At 51.3% G+C, this 18351-nt stretch overlaps 1 long non-coding RNA gene across 1 annotated transcript; it reads left to right on the forward strand.

The window, feature by feature from the left end:
- Positions 1 to 194: 194 nt before the first annotated feature.
- On the forward strand, positions 195 to 9282 carry LOC123462929. Its single transcript, XR_006638568.1, has 4 exons — positions 195 to 452; positions 4954 to 5069; positions 5756 to 5952; positions 6792 to 9282. It is a non-coding gene; the product is annotated as an uncharacterized LOC123462929 (long non-coding RNA).
- The last annotated feature ends 9069 nt before the right edge of the window (positions 9283 to 18351 follow it).

Consider the following 18351-nt stretch of genomic DNA (forward strand, 5'->3'; position numbering starts at 1 on the left):
GCACACCTCCTCAAGCCCTCGGCCCGGCGGGCTGAACGCTCCGCGCCTCCGGGGCGGGTAGCGTCTCTCTCCCGGAGTCCGTCCAACCCAACCCTCTGCCCGCCCCGCTCCGCGGCCACTAGGCCACTTTCCCCAACGCGGCGGTGTTTTGTTTTGTTTTTGGGGGGTTTTGTTGTTGTTGTTATTGTTGTTTTGCAAAGAATAAAAGAAAAGTGCAGCCAGTTTCGGGGTGCCCAACCCGAGACAAGGTGGCCGCCCAGAGGGAAACCTGCAGCCTGCTCCGGTGGGAACCCGTAGGGCGCCCGGGCCAGGCAGGACCGCAGCGGGTGGGGACCGCAAGACCCGTGCGCCGGGGAGCTCACCGCGGGACCCAACGCTGTGTCGCAGGCGCGCGAGGAGCGGAGGCGGCGGGCGGGCGAGCGCTGTGTGGAGGGCAGTGGACGCTGCTGAAGGTGAGCGAGACCCCGGGGGCAGTCCCCAGTGTCCAGGGGCAACGCCCAGTCCGTTCAAAGACCCGGGGACAATGCCCAAATTTGGGGGAAACTGGGGGCAATGCCCAGTCGTTTTCCTGGACGCCGGAGAAGCACTGCCCACGTCCTGGCGGCCGCGCGGCTGTCCTGTGTTTGGGGCGCACACAGAGAAGGTTCCAAAATCCAAGCTCCGTAAGAGAAGCGAAGAGTCCAAAACCAGAGTTTATTGTGCGCGGGATGAGGGAAGTTGCCTAAATTGGCGGAAACAATGCCCAAATATCGGGGATCCCGAATTAGAGCTGTGTCTGATTTGTAGCCCAGAGAATGAGCGTCCCCAAAATAGGGAGACCCAGGAGAGACTGTGTAAATGGGGACTGTGATTAATGTCGAAGTCCGAGGTTGCAGAAAAAAAAAAAATCCAAGTTTGGGGGGTGAGGAAAATTATTCCATGCAAAAATGGGGAGCATAGTGATCCAGATCTAAAATGAGACGACCCAACATCTTGGTCAGCAAGCTTTAGGGAACCCACAAAATCCCAGATTAATTTGTAGGATTTAGATGTTGGATTTTAAATTTTCATTTATTTTGGGTTGAGCAAATGAAAGAAAATTGTCAACCTAGAAAGGACACTGGTATAAAATTGTGGCATAAACGCAATGAGCAAATTTCGGGGTTCCAGGTGAATTTTTAGTGGCGAGGGGAGCATGGGATTAATGCGTACATTTAAAGAATACAGGTCCGTGGCCCTTGTAGTACGCAGGAAAGTAACCCCCATAATTACTGTGGCTCCAGGGAAGATTCTTTTATGTTCTTTTAAGACTGGAGAAGCAGTGCCTAAATTTGGGGGAACCGGGATTGTGAGCAGTACATTTGAGGGAGACAGAAAAGCCATGTCATTTAATATTTTAATGTGTAAAACACATTTGTTTTTGTTAAACAAGGGGAAAGCTCCTATACATTTTCATGGATAATGTATACACTTGGGTAACCCCAATAAAATGCAGTCCAAATTTTAGGGATCTGTGGAAGTTACCTAGTGGAGACTGGAATCTAAGTTTCAGGGAATGGAATGAAAAGTGACTAGGAAACTTATAAGACACAGACCTGTAAAACCTAAAATTGCTGTGACCCGGGGACATTTTTTAGTGTGCTTGGGGAGGGGGAGACATGAAACATTGTCTAAATGTCGGGGGACTTGAGTAGGTCGTAAAGTTCAACAAAGCCCCTTAACATTTAATAAAAGCTCAGTTGCATGAAAGAAAAAATTTCAATTTGTTTTGAAGTTGTTTTTTTTTTTTAAATTGGGGACCCCAGGAAAAATAATTTTTTTAAATCTAGTGTTTCTCAAGAATTGGGAGGACTTGGGGTCAATTCCTAAATCTTAATAAATGGAGATTAGAAGTTCCTAAGTCAAAAGATCTAAGAATAAGTGCCCCAAATTTGTGATCTGTGTAGTGTTCCTGTAAAAAAAAAAATATTGCTGAAATGTGAGGGACTGTGTGGGGTGCTTGGCTGGCATTGCAGCCAGAGCTATTAAAGCCTTTCTGTGACCCAAGGATAGGGCCTGGAAGGTATTGCCTAATGTTTGAGGAACCCAGCATGTACAAACACAGGGGATAAGGAGAAAGATTCAGGATGTTCCTGGAATTGGGGATTGATGTTTGAAATTTAGATTAGTCAGTAAAACAGGGGGGACACAGGGATTCTTAACGTTGTGGTGCAGAAGTATTCAGAATATCTGGGGACTGAGGGCTTTCAACAGAGTCTAGCGTAACAAGCAATGGGCTCTGTCCAAAGGTTAGCTTTGTGCCTGCTGTGACCCACAAAAACATGGGGCACCCACCGTGTGTGACTTGGGAGAGCATGGGAAAAAACCTTTGTCATATGTGAACATACCTTGGGGCACTGCTCAGCTTGCTTTGGGGACCTGGGTTTCAATATCTACATTTTAAAAGTTTCTAGGGAGCTTGCAGGGGTCCTGGAAATGAATATCCTAAATCCTTGTGGCCCAAGGATGTATGTATTCAGTAAGGTGGGGGGGGGGGGTGAGAGGCACTCTCAATTTTATGGAACTCAGGAAATGAAAATGCAAGCTGTCTGAGGTGCTTAGGTGTGCGGGAAGGCACAGGAGACTAGGCTCAGACTTCGAACAATGTCAGAAAAATTGTTATGTGTTAGGGAGACCTGAGTGGGATCCAGTGGGTAAAATTTGGAGTTGGGGGGCAATAGACACTGGAAGCCAGTGAATAAATGTCCCACCCTGAGTGAAGAAACAGGAAAACTGGGCCAAAATGCGGGGAAGTTGACCAGAGACAGCTAGTTTGGGAGACTTTGGAGCTGTATAAACTGATAGGGACATAGGGAAAGCAGGTTCCATTTGAGGGCACAGTGCCTTAATGCTAGGAAAACTACTGCCCACTCTTTGGTAAGACAGGAAAATTTGTTATCACGACCATATAACCTAGGAACTTAAGTTTAAATTTTAGAAGAGTGGGGTTGGTGTTTTTTAGTTAAATCTGTAGGTGCTTGAGGGAGGGTGCATTTGAAATTGTTGGAGAGTTCAGGAAGATACAAATCTGGGGAGCCAGGCCACATAGCCTAAATCTGAGGAAGCCAGAAGAGACTCCTCGTGTGTGTGTGTGTGTGTGTGTGTGTGTGTGTGTGTTTTAAATATTTGGAAATTAACGTCAAAAAAAAAAAAAACAACCCATGATTGTGAACAGTTCTTATGCTGAACTTCTTTTGGAGGGCCTGCTGTACAAGGCTTAAATTTCGAAGATCCTAGACAAATCTAATGCCCTATTTGCAGGAAAGCAGGAAAATTGCCCTGGCTGCATTGGAACCCCAGAGACATGGGGCTGCATTTGAGACTTCGAGCTCTCGGGCTGGGAAAGACCGTGCCGCCAGGATCTGCGGTGCCTGGGGACCCGCGCGGAGCTGGGGCGCCCTAGGAGGGGAGGGTGCGGGGGGAAATCGAGCGCTTGAAGGGGGAGCAGGCGTCTCGGACTGGGATTACCGGCGCCCTGGAGCGCACGCCAAACAACTGGGACTGTTTTTTCCCCCCACTTTGGCCCTCTGGCCACCCAGAGGGCTTGAATGGTGAGAGCCCCGGTCGGGCAGGCGTCGATGCTGGAAGGGGAGCTGCGAGGGCGGCGAGCGAGCGGCTGGGCATCGCTCCGGGGCTTAGGGCGCCCCGCTCGGCCGCCGCGCAGCAAGCCCGCGGGCTCCCCGCCGCCCCTGCGCCCCACGCGCTCCGGTGCTGCGAGCCTAGGCGAAGCCGCAGCCATGCGGCCGCCGGGGGCAGGCTCGTCCCTGGCTCGGCTTGGGGTCCAGGAGCACCCCAGGCGGCCACCCCCCGCCTGCCCCGGCGCTCCGCGCGCGCCGTCAGGGCCTTCGCCATCCCCTAAAGACCTAGGCACCGGTTTTGTTTGGGAAGCGTGAAAGAGAAGAGGAACCAGGGAAGTGAAGGAGAAAATGAGGGCAAAGAGATGGGGTCAGAATGGCATGGTGGCCACATGCCAGGGGTCTCCTTTCGTTTTCTCAGAGAATTTTTGCGACTAGCCTCTCTACCCGGGCTGGGGAAAATCAAACTCCTTAAAGGCAAATATTAAAGCCCCACTCAGGCGCGACCTTTTTGCTGCTAGGAACAAGGCCACCCCCTCGCATAGGGTAATGTGGGAGGTGAGAGGAGGTGACTCTAGGGGGACCTGTGGGGTAGAGGGATGCCAGAGGAGGGAGCTGCAAGGGGCCACACAGGATGATGGGAAACCTGGGGCTCTAGCTGTAAGCATTGCTTGACCCTGCTATGCTACTGCGTAGAAACACCCAGCCCAGGAGAGGGGTGTCTCAGAGCTTGGCACTCTGGGGAGGCAGGGGTTAATGTCATTGGACAGGTGTGGGGACCCAGGCAGGGTGAGGCATCTCCTTCATTTTAGCTTGGCAGGACTGAGTGGGCACCCCCACCCCATTTTCCACTTGGAGCAGGAGGCACGTGGAGAATGTGCCCCGTTCAAATTCCAGTCCACATCAATCACACCCGTGTCCCATTCCAAGAACATCTGGCCTGTCTCCCCCCCCCCCCACCACCCTTGCTGCTTCCCCCTCCCTCCTTCCACCAGCCTCCTGCAGTCTCTCTTCCCTGGCCTGCTGGGGTGTGCCTATAGACTACAGGGAGCCTCTAGCTAAAAAGACTGGGGGTGTGGTGATATTTCCCACTCTAGAGAGACTAGTAAATATGGGGGTGAGGAGCACTGAAAAAAAAGTGCTTGTCCACACCCCTACTCCCTTTGAGGCCCGATCTGATTTCAAATCCTGGGGGGGGGGGTCTCTATTAGGGATAAGCACAGAGCTTGGTGGCTCTGATGACCCCGCTGGGAATGGGGGTCGAGGAAGAGCGCCTTTCTCTCCGGTGTGCATCTCAGGCTGGGTATAGGAAAGACACGGGCCAGAGCCCCAATTCTGACTCTCTTTTCCTGTTCCAAAGGGGGCAATCATACCAAATGGCCTGTTTGGGGGCCTGCTCTGCTCTCTGCCCTGCAGCTGTAACTACCAGGGAGGAGGAACTGCCATGCCCTGAGACCCACTACTGGACCTTCCCAGGTAGGGAGACAAGAGGACACATGAGGCTTGCTCACTGAAGAGCCACAGGGAACAGGGCCATGCCAGGGCAGGAGGGCGGGTCGGGGTCACGCATGTTCTCCCTCCCCCACATGGCTGCCCACAGAGCCTTCTCAAGGCCTTATTTAGTCAAAAGTGTGGCTGATGGGCAGGCGACAGGCTGGGGCATAGCCAGGTCACCCTGGGGCTCAAAAGCACACAGCCCACCGTCAGCCAGGACCAGTGACTGGATCCTTCCCCAACGCCGTCTCCTTCCCCCTACTTTCTGTCCCCCAAGGTAGGAAGGGATCTTCAGTAGTCTTAGGGTGTGTTGGGGCTGGGGTCTCCTCTAGCCAGGTCCTGATCCCTTTAGACTTCAGTCCTAAGGGCACCCCTATCCCTACCCTGCCCCAAGGCTGCGGTAGCCCTGGTCTTCTCTGTGGGCTGGAAAACTCAAATCTGAAGAAACTAAACCAGATTGGACTCACCCACTGAGCCCGGTTGGCACCCCCAGCCTGTAGCTCTGCTTGCTAAGGGTTGCTTGTCTTCCGCTGTTTGTCCTGCTGGGCAGTGGGCCTTTCTCATTCCCTGTGACCCCCCCCCTTCTCGGAAGAGTTCTGATCTAGCCAGTCTCCACTCCCAGCTCTCGTTTTCAAGGGTCCCCGGGGTGCTCTCCTCACCCCCTGTAGGGTGCCTGCTGACATTGGCCCCCCCAGCTCTTCTTGGCACAACTTTACCGGGGACTCTGCACCAGGAGGACACAGTCGCTGCTCAGTGTCCTCCCACAAGCCAAAGGACCAACGGAGCAAAGGACCAACGCCCGAACCGGAACTAACCAACTACGATGACACAAACCACTGGGCAGTTGATAAACTCAAAGGCAAAAGTACGTAAGAGTTTAGTGTGGGGGTACCAGGGAACTGGGTCATTAGGGAGGGGTGTGTGCTGGGACGAATGGAGGGGAGGTCGTACCACTATCTTACTTTCTTTAGTGTCTGAACTAACCTTTAACAGAAGGCTTCTGCCTTCTCCCTGGCATGGGCAGCCCGGAAGGGGCCACCTGCTGGGCCCCACCCTGCAGACCCTGGGAGGCCTGTGTCACTTGTGGCTCGGGGCACAAATGCAGATCCATACCCCCTCCCCACGCCAATGCTCCTCAAGACCCAGAGCCCCCGTCCCACCCGTGGCCCCAGTACCTGACCAGTGCACCACACCAGGCAGCCACCTCAGAAGTGCTTGCTCCTGCAGAGTCAGCAGCTGCTGTCTCTGGCCTCGGGCCCTTTCTAGCTACCACCCACCCCCACTCACACACAGGAAGCCCAGACGGCCTCCAGAACACAATGGAATCGGGACACTAGCACTTGTCAAGGCCCTTCACAGCTCTCAGAATGCCTCTTTGGACATTATCGCATTTGCTGTCCACAGTTTAGCCAGGAAGCCTGAGACTATCAGCCACTTCGACAAATGGGGACAGACACACAGTTGAAGCCACTGGTGCAAAGGCCTCCCAGCTGTGGCTGCAGAGCGCAGGGAGGGAGAACAGCCCCTCATGCCCTCCCAGTTGAGCCCAGCATTCCTAGGGCTTCCCACTTCCACCCAGCTAATGATTTCTTTTTCCTCCCCGGTCCCCCCTCTCTTCTCCTGGACCCGGAACTCCTGCCTTCCCACCTTGGGCCACCTGCTCTTCTCCTCGGGCCCCTGCCACCTTTATCCTCCGTCTCCCAGGAGCACAGCTCTATGGACCTCCATGCTAAAGAGACTGCCAAGCCACACCTGCATCCCCAGGGAGAGGCACCTGGAGCCCACCTGAATTCAGATAGCAACTGGACTCCATACGTACCTCCCAGCTTGGCCTGGGGGGGGGTGGGGACCAAATCTTCAGGGTTCCTGATGCAACACCTTGAGAGATGTGCCAGCAAATGCCTGTGCTCCGCTACATGCCTGATGGACACTTACCTCTGGGGATGGACTGGGGCGCCTGACTGGCTTCAGTTCTGGGAGCGTGGAGCTCTCCTGAGCCACAGGCCACAGCAGCTCACTTCGGAGCTGGACTCTTGAGTAGCTCTGGCCTCTTGGGGATCAGGCTGGGGCACAGGCTGGGCAGGCTGCTCAGCCTGAGGAGATGCAGCGTCCTGGGCTGGGGGGCTGGGTTCCTCCTGCTGCTGCTGCTGCTGCTGCTGCTGCTGCTGCTGCTGGAGTTCTGGGGTGACTACTTTGCCCCTGAGGGAGAAGCAAAGCATAGCCTTGAGATTGTACCCTGAAAGCAAGAACTCCCCTGCAGCTGAGCCTTGCCCCCTCCCCTTAGGATTCTGGGTAGGGAGGCCTGCAGGGTCACCTTGTAATGGTTCAGGCACTGTCTTCCCTTTTCTGGCCCTTCTTCAAAGTGGGGACTGGTGAGAATTCACTTTGTCAAGACTGACAACTGCCTAGGAAGAGGACATGCTTTGGGAAGGACATGCTGACCCCTTCCTGGTTGAGGGTGGGCTTCTGCCTGGGCACTGGGTTGGGGAGGGGGAGCTGCCCACAAACAGCTTGTCTTGAAAGGTCATAGGACACAATGTGAGATTCCCACGCTTCTCCCCAGCACTCCCATCTTACATGGAAGCAAAGAGGGGAGAGAAGTCAAAGGACACCTGGCTGTGCTTTAGGAAGGCAACCCGAGAGAGAGGTGCATGGGTGTCTCATAGATATGAATCCCCTTCCCATAAACACCACACTGGGTGAATGGAAGAGTCTGGGATCCCAAATGCAGGAAGAAAAATGTCATGGGCAAGTGGACACACACCCAGGGGTGCTGCTATTGCCCTGCACTCAGGTCTGTGCATAGGGGAGGCTGAGGTTATTTAGGGGGACTGGTATGTTCAGGAGAAAAGTAAGGTTTTGTTCTTGAAACCCTGCTGGGAGAGAGCAAATGACAACAGCTTTTCATGACCCTCTGCTTAGTCTTCAGAATCCTGATGGTAGTCAGGAGGTGGAGACAGTGAAAAATGTTCCTTTTAAAATGGTTTATAGGTATTCAAGAATAGTCTCCTGGCCCCTCTGTACACTCCCCTGTTTAGGATAGGGGTGGTGGTGGTGGGAGGGGGCGTGTGTGCAGCAAAAGGAAACATCTCGGAAAAATACTTCCTTCTCCATTTGCACAAACAGCTGTGCACTCCTGCTGGGAAAAGCAGCCTCCCCCCCCCCATCCCCTGCCACTCCCACTTTGCTTGGCCCATTAGTGAAGGAAACTTAGGTTTTCTTGCAAAAGGCTCTGTGGCTGTGTGTAGCCCTCTCGAAGGCTTGCCTGCCCAGATGTCTTTTCTGTCCCCTCGGAAAGTTACTCTTAGCCTAACTCAGCAGGCCCTCCAGCAACAGCAGCAGTCTTCTTCAGGGAGCAGGGTGCTGACTGCTTCAAGCCCTCAGCTCATTCACCCACACGTGAAAACTTCGATGGCAGCCCCCAACCCCAACACCTAAAATGCTCAGTGCGAGGAAGGGAAGCCAGTTACCTGTACTCTAGTCGCTGCGTAGTCCCCGCAGCTCCTGGACGGTGGATAAAGAGGACTGGGGAGTCGCTGGTGCCCAAGGCTCTCGGACGAAACTGCCCGGACGATGATCCGCTGGCTGGGCCAATATTAGCAGCCTCCGCCAAAGCAGGGGGTGCTCTGGCCGTGGTGCCCAGACCCTCCAGCCGGGTGGACGTGGAGGAAGCCGTGGAAGGGGACGAGGCTGAGGCTGGAGAAATGATGAAGGGCACTTTTAGAGTGTGCATGGTAACAGGGCCCCTAGGAGTGGGCTTGCCTCTGCACCACTGAGCGCGGCACCTGCTCAAATGCCAACTGAAGCTAAGGTCTTGCTCCTCACCTCCTCGTCCCCTCCACGCCTGTCCCCAAGCCCCTCCAAATTTGGGCAGGTTCGTGCCAACTCAGTAGAACAAGGACTGCTGGGGCAGCAGCTGACTGGCACTTTCCCACACTAGGGCATGAGGGCATTAAGGGGTGGAGCTTTGGCCTACCCTTGACAGGCGGAAAGACTCTATGGGGGCATGGACAGGAGCTTGAAGCACTTCCTGTTAGCTAGAGGGTGGGGACTGTGTTGAAGGGGTGGGGAGTGGGTGGACCTTTACTAGAGTGACATTTGGCAGTCACCTGATACCCTGGAATGTGGGCGTGGCACTGGTAAAAAGGGGGCGTGGCCTAATGAGTACCCTATAGGGTTCGAGAATAAAAATAAATATTGCTTTACAAGTGCTTCCAGTGCATCTGTGGTCCAACACCGCCATGTCTTTTGATGTTCCATGAGTAGAGGACATAACTTGAAGTCTTTCCCAGTCACATGAGACCTGGCCCACAACCCCCCCCATGTGTGGGGCTAGGTACTAAGCCCACTGGTATAATTGGCATCCAGCACGTAATGACACTTGTATGCACTTTAAGGAGGATGACAGGCTGGACTGACAGCCTTTTAAGCTTGGCTGAAATCCATTTCAAGAACAGATTAAGAGCTGGCAGCAACTAGAGAAGGACTCAGAAGCACTAAGAGTTTGAAACTTCTGTTCCTAGCATTGAGAGCAGGAGAAAGGGCAAATATTCAGGAAGAAGCAAAGACATGTGCATTCCCTAGAGAGACACCAGTCTCCACCATTTCTGCACGCTTGCACCCCAGCCACTTAACTCTGGGTGTTTATCTTTCCCAGCTTATCAGCTCAAACTGCAATTTAATTATTCCCTCTCCTTTTGTTGTCCAAGTCACACTTAGAATCTTTGACTTAGTGGGAATGATAGGGCATGTGTGGAGAGAATGAGGTTTTTCAATGGAGAAGAGAGTCAAGTTTGAGGGTGATTCATATCTGATAGAGTGACCCAACACGGTACCCAGATCTATACTCCATTGCAGGGGTTTGGGTGGAACTACTCACTATGATTGCTGACGAGATATACAGGCATAGCAATGGCCCCCAAGTCAGGTCTGAAACACAAAGCAAAGGGCATCCCTTACTTAAGCACTTTCTCATGCTGACTAGATCTGCTTTGAGGCCTTATGGCTGGAGGTGTGTGGTACGCGCTGCCCCCTAGTGTCTGCTGCAATACGCCTGGATGTTTCGAGAGGCTCCTACTGGAGCCCTCTAGGGACAGTTGGCTGGGAATTCCCAAGTTGAAGATTGGCATGGGGCGGTGAAGGGCTGGAGAGAGGGTATTCCATGGGAAGCCCACAAGAGGGAGTACCTTCTTAGCAGATGGGGCAGCTACAGGACCGGAGGAGACAGTAGGCTACATCCCACAGGGATACTGGAAGCATGGAGTTTTCCATCTCCCAAGTGAATCCAAGCTCTGCCCTGGAATGTATTCCCACTTGTGGCCATGCCCAGGTCGATCTTATTCTTCCATGGTCTCATCAGGATGTACAAACAAGGAAGCAAAGAAAAGGGAGCAAGGTGGAGAGGGTACATGGGGGACGGCTAAGCCTTGGTGCTACTGAGGCACCAGCGAATTGGGGTTGATGACTGTGGCCCTTAGAGCATTGGATTTCCTATGGTGGTAGGTGAGGCATAGCCTATTAGGGACTCAGCTGAAAGGGATCATTTAAAAAAAATACTGGGGTGCAGGAACATAGAACTGCACAGCAAAAAAGCTCCTTACTCTCCCCCAGTTAGGCCCAAGAGAGTCATATCATCCTTACCTATGAAAGACAGATCTGAGGTACACCTAGAAATCCCTAGTACTGGTTTCCCTGAAGAGCTGCTTAAATGGCCGCATGCTGACATCTGGTGGCCATTTATGGAATGACACCAGTACAATCCAAAACTTGTAGGAATTAAATTTATCGGTACTCTGGGAGGGGAAATGATGGGAAATGCCCCTGTGACCTTTATTTCTATGTGGCTGAGGGAGACCATCTGCGACATCAGGGTGCAAATGAGTTCTGCAGCCTTGTACATGAGACTGTCTTTTTGCCTCTTTCTTGGAGTTACAGAATTGCTATCAGGAATTCCTTTCTCTGGGCCTTTCCCTATTGCAAGGGCTTGTGAAATTGTGGGTGCACAAAGCGTCCTCTGCCCCCCAAAATCTGAAACTACCTTTCACAGTCCTTTGCTGTACGTTGGAAAGGGAGTTTGCAAACATGGCTCAAGCTTTCCATCTGGTGGACACTTCCGAAATTGCACCTGTAGCATCAGAAAGCCCCTGAATTTGCCCAAAATCCATATTGCCCTGGTACAATTACAGAACCCTTTATCAAGCCTTGGGAAGTGAGAGACGAGGAGGCCGGGACTCAGCATGTAAGCTCATTAGCAGAGTTCCAGTACCTTGCATGCATAAGATGAGAGGATTCTATGCCCAGCACAGAGCAAAAACAAATCCTCACTTCCACCAGGCATGTTAATCTTGTCCCCAACCCTTGCCTGTCCTGATAGCCATCCTTGGGCAATACGGAGGCCCTGGGTATCCCTGTGCCAGGAGTTAAGGGACCATTCTGAGTTACTATCACCACTGACCACAGAAGTGGAGTGGGCAAGAGAGGCTGGTGGTTGCCCTGGTTCACAACTCACCCCAATCATCAACTTTGGGGAGCCAGTCCACCTCAAGGCTACATTTCCCCTCATGACTTCATGGGTTCAACACGCCACACACAAACAGTGCCTTAATAGACACCATTTACCCAAAAGCAAGTGTGTCTTCTCCCAGGCTTCCAGGGCAGCTCACACCAACATATTCATTTCTGGAATCATGTGGAATACAGCCTGTATAGCCAATAGTGTGTTGCCCAAGAACATCTGTCCATGTAGGCTCCTCTACCTGCTTAAGCTAAACCTGACACTTGATGGAGTGCTGAGCTTTTCAAATGGGGGGAGACACTGGCTTATGCTGTTTTGGGTGCTGGGATGGGAAGCAAAGAACCGTAATGAGCTCCTCCTCCACAATGAACCTCGGGCCCAGAGGACACTCTCGTTTGATCTGTGGTACTTCTGGCCTCTCCTGAGTGCTAGCTTTCATCCTGCTCATGTCTACAAGATGAGTGCAGGACTCCATCCTCCATCCCTCAGAAGCTTGTCCCTGCCACTATTCACAGAAGTGCTGGGAGCCACAGAGACAGCTGCTTTCTACAGAATTTGAATCCGACTCTTGATACACACAAAACTCACATGAAAGCCAGACTGGGGTTGGAAGGATGGCTTAGCAGTTAAGCGCTTGCCTGTGAAGCCTAAGAACCCTGCTTTGAGGCTTGATTCACCAGAACCCACATGAGCCAGAAGCACAAGGTGGCATCTGGAGTTCGTTCTGAGTAGCTGGAGGCACTGGCGTGCCAATTCTCTTTCTCTCTCCGTCTGTCTGTTGCTCTCAAATAAACAAATAAAAAATAAACAATTTTTTTTTGAAAAAAAGAAAGCCAGAATGAATTGGTGCCCTACTGCTCCCATCCAAATGGAGGTCAAGTGAAAGGAAGCAGCTTACCACAGAAACATAGGTAAGGGGCCTGGAGTCTATGTGAATTGCCAAAAGGAGCCTAAAACCTATGTGAATTACCCAAAGGGGTGTGGAGTTTATGTGAGTTACTCCAAGGGGTCTGGAAACTGTGAGTTGCCCAAGGGGCATGGAGTCTATGTGAGTTACTGAAAGGGGCCTAGAGACTATGTGAGTTACCCAAAGGGGTCTGGAGTCTAAATGAGTTACCCAAAGGGGTCTGGAACCTTTGTGAGTTACCCAAAGGGGCCTGGAGCCTATATAAGTTACCCAAAGAGGCCTGGAGTCTACATGAATTACCCAAAGGGGCCTGGAGTCTATGTGAGTTACCCAAAGGGCCTGGAATATACGTGAGTTACCCAAAGGGGCCTGGAGTCTATGTGAGCTAAACAAAGGGGCGTAGAGCCTATGTGAGTTACCCAAAGGGGCCTGGCATCTATGTGATTTATCCAAAGGGCCCTGGAGCCTAGTGAGTTACCCACAGGGGCCTGGAGTCTATGTGAGTTACCCAAAGGGCCCTGGAGTCTCTGTGAGTTACCCAATGGGGTCTGGAGTCTCTGTGAGTTACCCAAAGGGGGCTGGAGTTTATGTGAGTTACCTGAAGGGGCATAGAGTATATATGAGTTACCCATAGGGGCCTGGATTCTATGTGAGTTACCCACAGGGGAACGACATCTATGTGAGTTACTCAAAGGGGCCTGGAATCTAAGTGAATTATCCAAAGTGTCCTGGAGTATATGTGAGTTACCCAAAGGGGCCTGACAGCTATGTGTCTTACCAAAAGGGGCTTGGAGTCTATATGAGTTAACCAAGGGGGCCTAGAGCTTATGTGAATTACCCAAATGAGCCTGGAGTCTATGTTAATTACCCAAAAGGCCTGTGTCTATGTGAATTACCCAATGTGGCCTGAAGTCTGTTAGTTACCCATAGGGGCCTGGAATATATGTGAGTTACCTAAAGAGTCCTGGAGCCTATGTGAGTTACCCAGAGGGGCCTGGAGTCTATGTGAGTTACACAAAGTGGGCTGGAGTCTATGTGAGTTACCTAAAGGGGCCTAAAGTCTATGTGAGTGACCCATAGGGGCCTGGGTTCTATGTGAGTTACCCAAAGGGGCCTGGAGCCTATATAATTTATCCAAAGGGGACTACTGTCTATGTGAGTTAGCTAAAGTGGGCTAGAGTCTATATGAGTTACCCATAGGGGCCTGGAGTTTATGTGAGTTACCCAAAGGAGCCTGGAACCTATTTGAGATACCCAAAGGGGCCTGGCGTCTATGTCTGTAGCCCAAACAGGCCTGGAGTATATGTGAGTTCCCCAAAGGGGCATGACATCTATGTGAGTTACCCAAAGGGGCCTGTAGTTTATGTGAGATAACCAAAGGGGCCTGGAGCCTAAGTGAATTACCCAAAGTGGTCTGGAGCTTATGTGAATTACAAAAAGGCTCCTGGAATATATGTGACTTACCCAAAGGGTGCTGGAGTCTAGGTGAATTACCCAGAGGTGCCTGGAGTCTATGTGACTTACACACAGGGGCCTTGAATCTAGGTGAGTTACGCAAAGGGGCCTGGAGCCTATGTGAGCTACCAAAGGGGCCTGACATCTATGTGAGTTGCCAAAAGGGGCCTGGAGTCTATGCGAGTGAACCACAGGAGCCTGGAGCCTAAGTGAATTACCCAAAAGGGCCTGGAGCTTATGTGAATTACCCAAAGGGGCCTGGTGTCTATGTTAGTTAACAAAAGGGGTCTGGAGTCTATGTGAGTTGCCCAAAAGAGCCTGGAGTTTATATGAGTTACTCAACCGGGCCTGGAGTTTATGTGAGTTACCCAAAGGGGCCTAGAGTCTATGTGAGTTACCCAAAGGGGCCTGGAGTATATGTGAGTTCCCTAAAGGGGCCTAAAGTCTATGTGAGTTACCCAAGGGGCCTGAACCCTATGTGAGTTACCCAAAGTGGCTGAAGTCTATCTGAGTTACCTAAGGGGCCTGGAGCTTATGTTAGTTACCAAAAGGGGGCTGGAGACTATATGAATTACACAGAGGGGCCTGGAGTCTATTTGAGTTACCCAGTGCTGTGGAATCTATGTGAGTTACCCAAAGGGGCCTGGAGTCTATGTGAGTTACTCAAAGGGCCTGGAGTCTATGTTAGTAACCCAAAGGGGCCCGGATTCTATGTGAGTTTCCTAAAGGGGCCTAGAGTCTATGTGAGATACCCATAGGGCCCTGGTATCCATGTGAGTTACCCATAGAGGCCTGGAGTCATGGGATTTGCCCAAAGGGGACTGGAGACTATGTGACTTACCCAAAGGGGTCTGAAGTCTATGGGAGTTACCCAGAGATGCCTGGAGTCTGTGTGAATTAACCAAAGGGGCCTGCAGTATATGTGAGTTACCCACAGGAGCCTGGAGTCTATGTGAGTTACCCACAGTGCCGTGGAATCTATGTAAGTTACCCAAAGGGGCCTGGAGTCTATGTGAGTTAACCAAAGGGGTATGGAGTCTACAAGAGTTACCCAGAGGAGCCTGGAGTCTGTGGGAATTCATCAAATGGGCCTGTAGTCTATGTGAGTTACCCAAAGGTGCCTGGAGACTATGTGAGTTACCAAAGGGGCCTGGAATCTTTGTGAATTCCCCAAAGGGGGCTGAAGTCTATGGGAGTTACCCAGAGGTGCCTGTAGTCTGTGGGAATTAATCAAGGGGGTTTGTAGTCTATGTGAGGTACCCACAGGAGCCTTGAGGATATGTGAGTTACTCAAAGTGGCCTGGAGCATATGTGAGATACCAAAAGGGGCCTGGAGTCTATGTTAGTTATCCAAAGGAGTCTGGAGTCTATGTGAGTTACCCAAAGGGGGGGTGGTGTCCAAGTGACTTACCCAAATGGGTATGGAGTCTCTGTGAGTTACCCAAAGGGGCCTGACATCTATGTGAGTTATCAAAAGAGGCCTGGAGCTTTTATGAATTACCCAAATGGTCCTGGAGTATATGGGACTTACCCAGAGGTGCTTGGAGTCTGTGTGAGTTATCTAACTTGGCCTGAAATCTATGTGAGTTACCCAAGGGGCCTGGGGCAATGTGAGTTACTCAAAAGGGCCTGGAGCCTATATGAGTGGCCCAAAGGGGCTTGGAGTCTATGTGAGTTACCCAGAGGAATGTGGAGTCTATGTGACTTACCTAAGGGGTCAGGCGTCTCTGTGAGTTACCTAAGGGGCCTGGAGTCTACGTGAGTTACATAAAGGGGTGTGGTGTCTAGGTGAGTTTCCCAAACCTGCCTGGAGTCTAAGTGAGTTACCCAAAGAGGCTTGGAGTATATGTGAGTTACCCACAGGGGACTGGAGCTTATGTGACTTTCCCAAAGGGGACTGGAGTCTATGTGAGTTACCCAAAGGGATCTGACATCTATGTGAGTTACCAAAAGTGGCCTGGAGCTTATGTGAATTACCCAAAGGGTCCTGGAGTATATGGGAGTTATCCGAGATGCTTGGAATCTGTGCGAGTTACCCAACTAGGCCTGGAGTCTATGTGAGTTACCCAAGGGGATGGATGTGATGTGAGTTACCTAAAAGGGTCTGGAGTCTATGTGATTACCCAGAGGGGCCTGAAGTCTAGGTGAATTACCAAAAGAGGCTTGGGGTTTATTTGAGTTACCCACAGTGCTGTGGAATGTATGTTAGTTAGCCAAAGGCGCCTGGAGTCTATGTGAGTGACCTAAGGGGACTGGAGCTTATGTGAGTTTCCCAAAGAGTCCTGGAGTCTCTGTGAATTACCCAATGGGGCCTGGAGTCTCTGTGAGTTACTGAAAAAAGGCCTGGATTCTACGTGAGTTACCCAAAGGAGCCTGAAGAGTATGTGAGTTACCCAAAGGGTCTTGGAGTCTATGTGAATTACCAGGAAGGGCCTGCCATCTATGTGACCTACTCAAAGAGGTCAGGAGTCTTTTAGAGTTACCCACAGTGCCATGGAATCTATGTGAGTTACCCAAAGGGACCTGGAGTCTATGTGATTTATTCAAAGGGGCCTGGAGTCTATCTTAGTAACCCAAAGGTGCCTGGAGCCTATGTGAGTGGCTGGAACACTGTGCTAGTTACCCAAAATGGCTGAAGTATAACTGAGTTATGTGAAGGGGCCTTGAGTCTATGCGAATTACCAAAGGGGCCTGGAGCCTATGTGAGTTATCCAAGTGGCCTAGAGTAAACGTGAGTTACTCAAAGGGGCCTGGAGTCTATGTGATTTGCCCAAACGGGACTGGACTGTATGTGAGTTATCCAAAGGGACTTGACATCTATGTGAGTTACCAAAAGAGAACTGGAGCTTATGTGAATTACCCAAACGGTCCTGGAGTATATGGGAGTTACCCAGAGGTGTTTGGAATCTGTGTGTTACCCAACTAGGCCTGGAGTCTATGTGAGTTTCCTAAGGGGTGTGAAGCCTATGTGTGTTAGCAAAAGGGGCCTGCAGTCTAAGTCAATTACTCAAAGAGACCTGGAGTGTATTTGAGTTACCCACAGTGCTGTGAGATACATGTAAGTAACCCAAAGGGAACTGGAGTATATGGGAGTTCCCCAAAGGGCCTGGAGTATATTTTAGTAAACCAAAGGGGTCTGGAGGCTATGGGGGAGTTATTCAAAGGAGCCTGGAGTCTATGTGAGTTACCTAAGTTGCATGAAGGCAAGGTGTGTTACCAAAAGGGGCCTGAAGTCTATGTGAATTAGCCAGAAGGGCCTGCAGTCTAGGTGAATTACCCAATGAGGCTTGGAGTCTACTTGAGTTACCCACAGTGCCGTGGAATGCATGTGAGTTACCCAAAGAGGCCTGGAGTATATGTGAGTTGCCCACAGGAACTGAAGTCTATGTTAGTGACCCACATGGGCCTGGATTCCATGTGAATTACCCAAAGGTGGCTGGAGTCTATGTGAGTTACCTAAAGGGGCCTAGAGTCTATGTGAGTTACCCATAGGGTCCTGGTGTCAATGTGATTTACTCAAGGGGGCCTGGAGCCTATGTAAGTTACCCAAAGGGGCCTAAAGAATTTGGGGGTTACTCAAAGGGCCTTGGAGTCTATGTGAGTTACCTAAGGGGCTTGAAGCCTATATGTGTTACCCAAAGGGGCCTGGAGTCTATGTGAGTTGCCCAAAGGGGACTGGAGCTTATGTGAATTACCCAAAGCGGCCTGGATTCTATGAAAAATACCCAAAGGTGGCTAGAGTGTATGTGAGTTACCCAAAGGGCCCTAGTGTCAATGTGAGTTACTCAAGGGGGCCTGGAGCCTATGTGATTTACCCAAAGGAGCTGAAGTCTATCTGAGAACCTAAAGGGGCCTTGAGTCTATGCGAGTCACCTATGGGGCATGTAGTATATGTGATTAACCCATAGGGGCCTGGAGTCCATGTGAATTACCGAAAGAGGCATGGAATCTATGTGAATTACACACAGGGGCCAGGAATATATGTGAATTACCCAAAGGGGCCTGGAGTCTATGTGAGATACCCATAGGTGCCTGGAGTCTATGTGAGTTGCCCAAAAGGCCCTAGAGCCTATGTCAGTTACCAAAAGGGACCTGTAGTCTATGTGAGTTACATAAGTTGCTTGGAGCCTATGAGAGTTACCAAAAGGGCCCTAGAGGCTATGTGAATTGCCCAAAGAAGCCTGGAGTCTATGTGAGTTACCAAAAGGGTCCTGGAGTCTATGTGAGTTACCCAATGGGGCCTGGAGCTGATGTGAATCACCTAAAGGGTCCTGGATTCTATGTGACTTACTCAAAGGGGACTGGAGCCTATGTGAGTTACCTAAAGGGGCCTGGAGCCTATTTGAGGGACCTAAGGGGCTTGGAGCTTATGTGGGTTACTAAAAGGG

Source organism: Jaculus jaculus, chromosome 1 (assembly GCF_020740685.1).
Source record: "Jaculus jaculus isolate mJacJac1 chromosome 1, mJacJac1.mat.Y.cur, whole genome shotgun sequence".
NCBI lineage: Eukaryota > Metazoa > Chordata > Mammalia > Rodentia > Dipodidae > Jaculus > Jaculus jaculus.